The following is a 7,845-nucleotide window of genomic DNA, read 5'->3' on the forward strand; positions in this document are numbered from 1 at the left end:
CACCAGTATCCACAAGGCCGAAGCCTTTCGTGTGAAAATGACTCATCTAATCAAGAGTAGATAAAATCCAATTCCGCTACAAAACCTCATTCCCAAAAATTAAAGTTGTTGAAAGTTCTAATCCATTCTTTGCTGAATCAGTTCTCATCTGTCTGGATTTTAAAAGATGTGCTTGGAAAAGAAAGCATCAGACAGTGGACCAGGAGGTGGCTTCCCTTAAGCACAACCATTGCACATAAAAGACTAACATGGAAAGAGCTCGTGTCTTCATTCACGGTACCCGACCCATAGCCCTGAGGATGGTGACCAAGCTGAGTCAAGTATGAAATAGTTTCATTTAAGAGTAAGACCCTCGGACAAAACTGACTTCTCTCATTCCGATTACGTAAGACAGTCCAAGTTCTACGTCATGAAAACCTATCTACCCAATCATGACGAGCTTTGCCCACCAAAAAAATTTATGCAAATTAGGCTAAGCCGGATCTGAGTTCCGCCTGGCAATTATTAACTGTAAGAGAAGATCTCAGTTCGCGCCCACAGCACGTTCAAGGTGTTGCGGATGAAGTTTCTGTAATTACTTTTTGGCACTTTTCGGCGTCAAAATTGCATAGTTTGGGTAACCCAAAACCCTTAAGCTGACCTTTCTTGTCATAACACGAATGTTTTCCAGAAAGGGACACGCGGTAATGTCGGTGTCTCTCGTGTGCTGGCATTTTTCCAGGTAAAACCTTCGCGTGGAATCAACTCATGTTTAATTTAACGCTCCTTTTATGCGCACAATGTAAGCCAAAGCAATTTTATAGTTAAACGTAAAGATCAGAATATTTTCTTCTAAGGATGATAAATGATCGACGCTGAACTAAATTATACGTTGAAGAAAATGCAAAACGGCATAACATGTAAAAGAGGAAATTTGGAAAAATACGAAGTTACGGAAACCCTGAAAATCCTCGATTTTTAAGAAAGGAAATTTTTATAATTCCAAGCTAAGTAAGCTTTTCTAGTGTTTCATTCTTTAAGGCTTTGTGTAGAGCGGGGCCTTTGTTTTATAAACCGTAAAACTTAGTGACAAGTCGAAAGGGCTCGCTCTTGGTTATGATACCAAAGAGTAGAGGGACACCACGGTGATCTTCCAGGTGTTTGATCATCGTCGCCGCTCGTGGTGTACTTCGCTACTTAGGTGAGCGAGATCGACGTTCTTCCTCTCTTTAATTCTGACAGCTGTGTGAAAGACCTGATCCTTACAATGAAAAACGGTCGATTGTGCTTTTTCAGTGGCGGCTTTAACGCTCGTCCATATTCAGCGCTTATCCTAAACATGCATCTCTAGCTATCTACAAGACACGCTGCGATGTATTATTCGTCCATGTTCAACACAACAACTGCGCTAGTGAGATAGAGAATCGAAAGATCACATTGTTGCGCTCGAAGAAGTGCGCTAAGTTTGCCAAGTTCTACAATGGACAACAGATCGTACGGCCTCCCGCAAGAATAAGGACAAGGTCTATCAGTTACAAGCAATGGATAAGTGGAATTGTAAAAAGTTTTAATTCGTCCGTGCATCGAAAGGCCGATGGTATGTAATTTTGCTTTTTTCCGTTCTTCACACACTCGAATAGCTGTTAAAATTAAATTTAATTGCGGGTTGTGCAGTCAAAATATAACGTCGCCCAACATGGTTTTAGTTAAACAAGTGTCTTCTGAGGCGCTTCCACCAAAATAATTTAGAAGGGAACAACAGCGCTAACCGATTTAATATCTTCTCAAGAACATGTCAAAGTCTATTAAAACGCAGAAATTAAAAATAGTAAGAATTGGTGGTTCATGTTAAAAATCATTAAAGAACAGTTCTCAGTTTGGCTCGATAGTGCTGTCACTTTGCACTAGTTGTTCATAGTGACTTACTCATTACTTTCAGTATTTGTTCGAGCTTTTCTTCGACGAAAAAGGGGACATACAAGAAATCGCAATTCACCTCTAAAACAAAAATAATAAGCTCTCCCAATTGGACACCAGATATGACTGCGTAGTAATAATTGCGTAGTACGCGAAGTTGCAGTGTGAGAAAAATGAGTGAGGAAAATAATTCTAAGTGCTGTACAGCGCGGTTTTTAACATAGATTACCTAGCTAAATGACCTGCTTGTCTTAGATATTTATGATAATATAGGAAGGTCCCCAAGGAATACTAATAACCCGGCGTGTAATTTTGTGATTGAAAAACCTGATAACTCAGGTTTATGTTTGAAAGGGCAAATCATTTAGTACATTTCACTCCAGAAGTAAATAATCTCTTAACTTTCGTAATTATTATTTTGGTTTCAGGCAAATGGTGTCGAGTTGAAAGATACTAAGTTCCTGAAAGATACATCCAAGCTTTGTTAGCAGGCATGCCGAATGCTTTTATAAACGTGCGAGGGTAAAAATACATTTGCGGCCCCCTGTATGGAGAGAAAAATCCAAAGTTTTTTATTACAGGGATGGTAGAGTGAATGATGTTATTTCTGGTTTGAGTCATTAAAGTTCTGTACCATTAGAGTTAAGAAAAGCTATCGGGGGAATATGGAGGTTGCTGCAAGTAGTAGCTGTTAAACTCTCAACAAGCTTTACAGGCGGCCAATTAAAGAGCATGGGGCAAGAAATCAAGCACGATTCTCACCCAGTAAACTAAAATGGTTGTTGGAAACTGAGATGGACGAGCAACCAGAGAATTTGAAGTAATCTGGTGGCCTGATCTTTTCTCAGGCACTAAAAATGGGAAACTGACCTTGCGATTTTATGTTCCTAAAGTGATACTTTGATTTCAATGATGTGTAGTACACAGTCTAGTTGACTTGTTCGTCATGTTTCCATAAATTTAGTAGCTGTTTCTTGGCAGTTTTTGTAAGTTTGTTTTAAAAAACGATAAAATGTGTTTTGCATTTAGAGGAACAAACTTGTCTGTAGAAGGCTAAGATTAAACCCTGAATACAGCAAAATGACCCTGTAATATTAATGCAATTCATGTCTAGCTGGGCGCACTATACTCTGATGCCCTTCATTCTGTTGTAACCAAATTCAGAGGAAAAAAAAACACCTGGAGAAACTCTTAGAGGGATAATATCTGTGGACTTTCACCATTTCTATGGTCATCAGGAATGACAGAATAAAGCAGTAACTGTTCACAAAGTCTTAATTCACTTAACTGAAAGAATAATGAGTTGGAGGGAACTATAGATCATTTTTTTCCAAGCATCTCTAATAATTCATGATGGAAATAATAATAACAATGATAACAATAATGATAATAATAATAATAATAATGATAAAAATATTTACAATAGTTAGAGAAATAATGTTCATTATCCTGATGGTTATAATTCCTATGATTACTTCCATTAATCTAATCATTATTTTTATCATTCATATTACTATCATGATTATTTCAATGTTTATCTATGAACAAAATAGTGTTATTGTTAGTCTAGCTGAATGAGTATCCAAGTGATTGAAACTGGGGCAAAAACAAATTAAGAAAAGACAGAAAAACCCCAAAAACTGTTCAGGACTGCAATTCTTGAGTTGGCTCATTGTGAAAGGTTTTGGGACTTCAGTAAGCTAGTGCTGTTTGTAGTGGGCCCTGTGTCAAAGAGAGAAGAGTAGCAGCTGAATTAATAATAATAATACTAAGGACAATGATAGCATTGATTGACCAAAGTCACCCTATGACTAATAACAGATGATACATGACAAACAGCATAAGCAACACACTTTTCAAAACAAAAAGAGCAAGCTAAAATTGCCATCAGATAAAAATAACTGTCCATAAAAGACTGACAGCATAGAGCTGAAAAAAAAATAGGGACTGGTTCTGCCATCAGATAACAACAGTCAATAGACTGACCACCCAAGAGAAACAGAACAAATCGGTGGTTCTGCCATCAGATAACAACAGCCCATAATGGACTGACTACCCAAGAGAAACAGATCCACCTGTTAGTTCTGCCATCAGATAACAACAGTCCATGGACTAACTACCCAATAGAAACAGAACTAGGCAGGTGGTTTTGAATCAGAAAACAACTATTTAAGACCTCTGTACAATGTGTCTTAGAAAATCTTCTGCATTCTAACAATCTATTGAAAAGACAAACAATCAGAAACACTTGAATTTCTATTTGGGGGGAGGGGGGAGGAATTAAATGAAAATCTACTTGCCTCAGCATGCCATCCTCATTGAGCAGCCTATTTCAATTTGAAAATGATGATCACAATCATAAAGATAATGATAATGATAACAATAACAAATCATTATTATTATCATTTATATTACTATTATGATTATTTCGATGTTTATCTATGAACAAAATGGTGTTATTGTTAGTCTAGCTCAATGAGTATCCAAGTAATTGAAACTGAGACAAAATAATCTCAAGAAAAGCCAGGAAACCCCAAAAACTGTTCAGGACTGCAATTCTTGAGTTGGCTCATTGTGAAAGGTTTTGGGCCTTCATTAAGCTAGTGCTGTCTGTAGTGGGCCCTGTGGCAAAGAGAGAAGAGTAGCAGCTGAATTAACAATTACAATAATAATGAAGACAATGATAGCATTGATTGACCAAAGTGCCTCCGACTAATAACAGATGATACGTGACAAACAGCATAAGCAAAACATTTTTCAAAACAAAAAGAGGAAGCTAAAACTGCCATCAGATAAAAATAACTGTCCATAAAACACTGACTGTATAGAGCTGAAAAAAATAGGGACTGGTTCTGCCATCAGATAACAACAGTCCATAGACTGACTACCCAAGAGAAACAGAACAGATTGGTGGTTCTGCCATCAGATAACAACAGCCCATAATGGACTGACTACCCAAGAGAAACAGATCCACCTGTTAGTTCTGCCATCAGATAACCACAGTCCATGGACTAACTACCCAAGAGAAACAGAACTAGGCAGGTGGTTTTGAATCAGAAAACAACTACTTAAGACAAGCCCTCTGTACAATGTGTCTTAGAAAATCTTCTGCATTCTAACAATCTATTGAAGAGAAAAACTATCAGAAACACTTGAATTTCTACTTGGGGGGAGGGGGGGTAAATAAATGAAAATCTACTTGCCTCAGCATGCCATCCTCATTGAGCAGCCTATTTCATTTTGAAAATGATTCAATAACAATCATAAAGATAATGATAACAATAACAAAATCATTAATAATAACGATAATTATAATAATCATAACAATAACTACAATGACAAAGTCCGTGTTAGTCTGGCCTCTACCTTGCAAAAAATACAGCCCACCAACTGAAGCTGAATTCTTTAAAGGCATTGTATTGCCATTGGTCATTGAGGCACTCAAGCCACCTCACCACGACAAGGTACGAACATTGAGGTGGAAAAAAGGGTCTGTAAAATTGACTCCATGCTGATTCGAGATGAGAAATCTGTGTTCGAAGCTTCTTCAGTTCCACTCCAAGGGAATTTACTCTAGCTGATCTTTCGGTAAGTTAGGAAGCGAGCTCTTCGGAGTCGTGACTGAGTTTGGCGCCAAAAGATAAAATTTTCGCGCCTTCGGGCTCAAAGTCTAGCATGGCGGAGTTCACCAGATTTACGATAGTCATAAATCCCGCAGATTTAATAAGTTCGTCGGGGATTGTTTATTGCGAAGAAGATAGACCAGCTATTAGACAGAACGTGAACACAACGTGAACGACGTCGGGAATCCTGGCTAACCCCACTACTCCGAACGATGAGTTGGCCGGCTGAAGTTCCCGTGTCGCCACACTTTGGATTTCGTCGGGAAATATCTTAAATACATCGCATATGAAATATTTACGCAAAGGAACGTCACATACCTCTTTCAAAAGTAGATACCAATGCTTGCAAGGGTCAAGTGTGGCACTTGTAATCCTGCAAAGACTCTGCGTGGTTAAGTTAGCCGGTGGAAAGCCGCACGTCGAAAATCCGACTGCCTCTATGACTTCATTTCGAATGGTTTCGAAATCGAAAACATGATGCTTTTCGACATTTCGACATGAAAAATCTCGTCGAGGTTTAATATTATAATATTGGTAAGAATTTAACCAGGATACGAGGCCAAGTCGTGCGACCGCCACAGGTTTTGTACCAAAACAATAACATCGTGTACTACATCGCAAAGCGTGAACACTGATCGATCCACCAAGTGACGCAATACTGGAAATTCGATACGGTTGTTATTAAGGTCTTACGGCACATGAAAATTGCGATATCTTTTGTTACTGTTTTATGGCAAACCAAGCGAAAGAATCATACCTAAATAATCGAAAGAGAGGCTTTTCGAATACGGCGCCTCGCCGGTATTAGGGACCTTAAGAAACCACGACGGCGACGCCAAGGAAGACTTCGATTGAAAAATTAATTTCTACTCTTGGTTAGAATTTCAAAAATGGCTGCAGGAGCTTACTGTCTCATATAGCGCCACAGCTCAACTTCCGCATGACGAAAAAAGTAGCCGTTGAGTTCCAAATGGAAATTAAAATAATTTGCCGTCGCGGTTTCGGTTCGCAGACGACGCAAATTTTGGCGATTTCACGTTGTTGTTTTGCATAGGACGGCTATGAAATGTACAAAGATTCAAAACGCACGTGCTGAGCTACTGTTCTGCCAATTAGATCTCTTGTTTTCCACGTCCTCGTTGCCGTCGCCGTCGTGGTTTCTTAAGGTCCCTATTGCCTCTTCTGTGAAAAGGAAGGATCTTTGAAAGACTACGTGATTAAAAATGTCGTTATAAGGAAACAGGCAGAAAAAGAGAAAACGCAGTATTTTATGACCATCACACGCACAACAAACTTCATTTCATTTCATGATTTTGATTTTCATCGCCAACAGATGACCCCGCGTTAACTCGCACGCAATCGCGTATCTCTCGTGGATTCGTGGGCGCTAATCTGTATAATTACATTGTGGTGTAATTAATGTGATGACATCCACCCAACGCCTTCTTCCCCAAACCTCGGCATCAGTTTACGATGCCTGCTGAGAATTTTTTTCTTGAGCAAAGCTCGTCATGTATCAGGCATTGTTTTTCTTTGCCGACCGAACTCAAACTCAGGATCATTTATATTAAGATCAAATTTCTCAATTTATACTCCATGGAAATGGTAGCCAGCATGACAGGTACCTATTAACGAAGCGCGAAGCGGGAGCTATCCAGCGCGAAGTGCTAGACACGAGCACGGGGCGCAAGACTAGGGGAAGAGAAAAGTAACCGGATTCGTCTCGCCCCGCGCTCGCGTCTTGCGCTTCACTCGGCTAAATAAGCGCCTGTCATGCACGCTATGAAAGTGGCTGTGAAGGGAAGTAGGGGTATATAGTAGAACCTATATTGTACTCGAAGGGTAGGAAATTTTCACTCTGTAAAAAAAAAAATTGCTCGATGTTGCATATAATTGAATAAATGACTCAAATATATTTCAACAGAAGAGAAACTTAAACTAAATTTCAGAACCTTACAAAATCAAATCGAGTAACGTATAGTTTAACGTAGAGTACCGTGCACATGTTCTCATGAAAATAAAGATAAAATCCGTTACGTGACACTTGTGAGAGCAAAAATGAAATCTGAAGGCGAAAATGCGACGCGACCACAAAGACCATATGGGGAGTCTGTGCCAGTCTGACTTTACCTTTACTCTCAAAGTGTTTATTAAGCTTTAGGAAAATGTATGCTTTTAAAGGGGTAGCGCGCATAATATTCACGCTATCTCAGTTTAAATGAAAACGCTAATTTTTCCTCCGTAACACCTTCAGAACACTGCCTCAGAGATGAGAGATTAGTTTGTAAATGCATCTACTCTGATCCACACTACGTGATGGAAATGT

General features: G+C 39.1%; 2 long non-coding RNA genes across 2 annotated transcripts; one reads left to right on the plus strand and one right to left on the minus strand.

The window, feature by feature from the left end:
* The first annotated feature begins 1,326 nt into the window (after window positions 1-1,326).
* On the plus strand, window positions 1,327-2,924 carry LOC148727731 (uncharacterized). The gene is made up of 2 exons (XR_015988866.1): window positions 1,327-1,576; window positions 2,325-2,924. It is a non-coding gene; the product is annotated as an uncharacterized LOC148727731 (long non-coding RNA).
* Window positions 2,925-3,153: 229 nt separating this feature from the next.
* Window positions 3,154-6,688, minus strand: LOC148727732 (uncharacterized). Its single transcript, XR_015988864.1, has 2 exons — window positions 4,197-6,688; window positions 3,154-3,618 (listed from the first exon to the last, which is right to left on the minus strand). It is a non-coding gene; the product is annotated as an uncharacterized LOC148727732 (long non-coding RNA).
* Window positions 6,689-7,845: the final 1,157 nt, after the last annotated feature.

Source organism: Stylophora pistillata, chromosome 6 (genome assembly GCF_964205215.1).
Source record: "Stylophora pistillata chromosome 6, jaStyPist1.2, whole genome shotgun sequence".
Lineage (NCBI taxonomy): Eukaryota > Metazoa > Cnidaria > Anthozoa > Scleractinia > Pocilloporidae > Stylophora > Stylophora pistillata.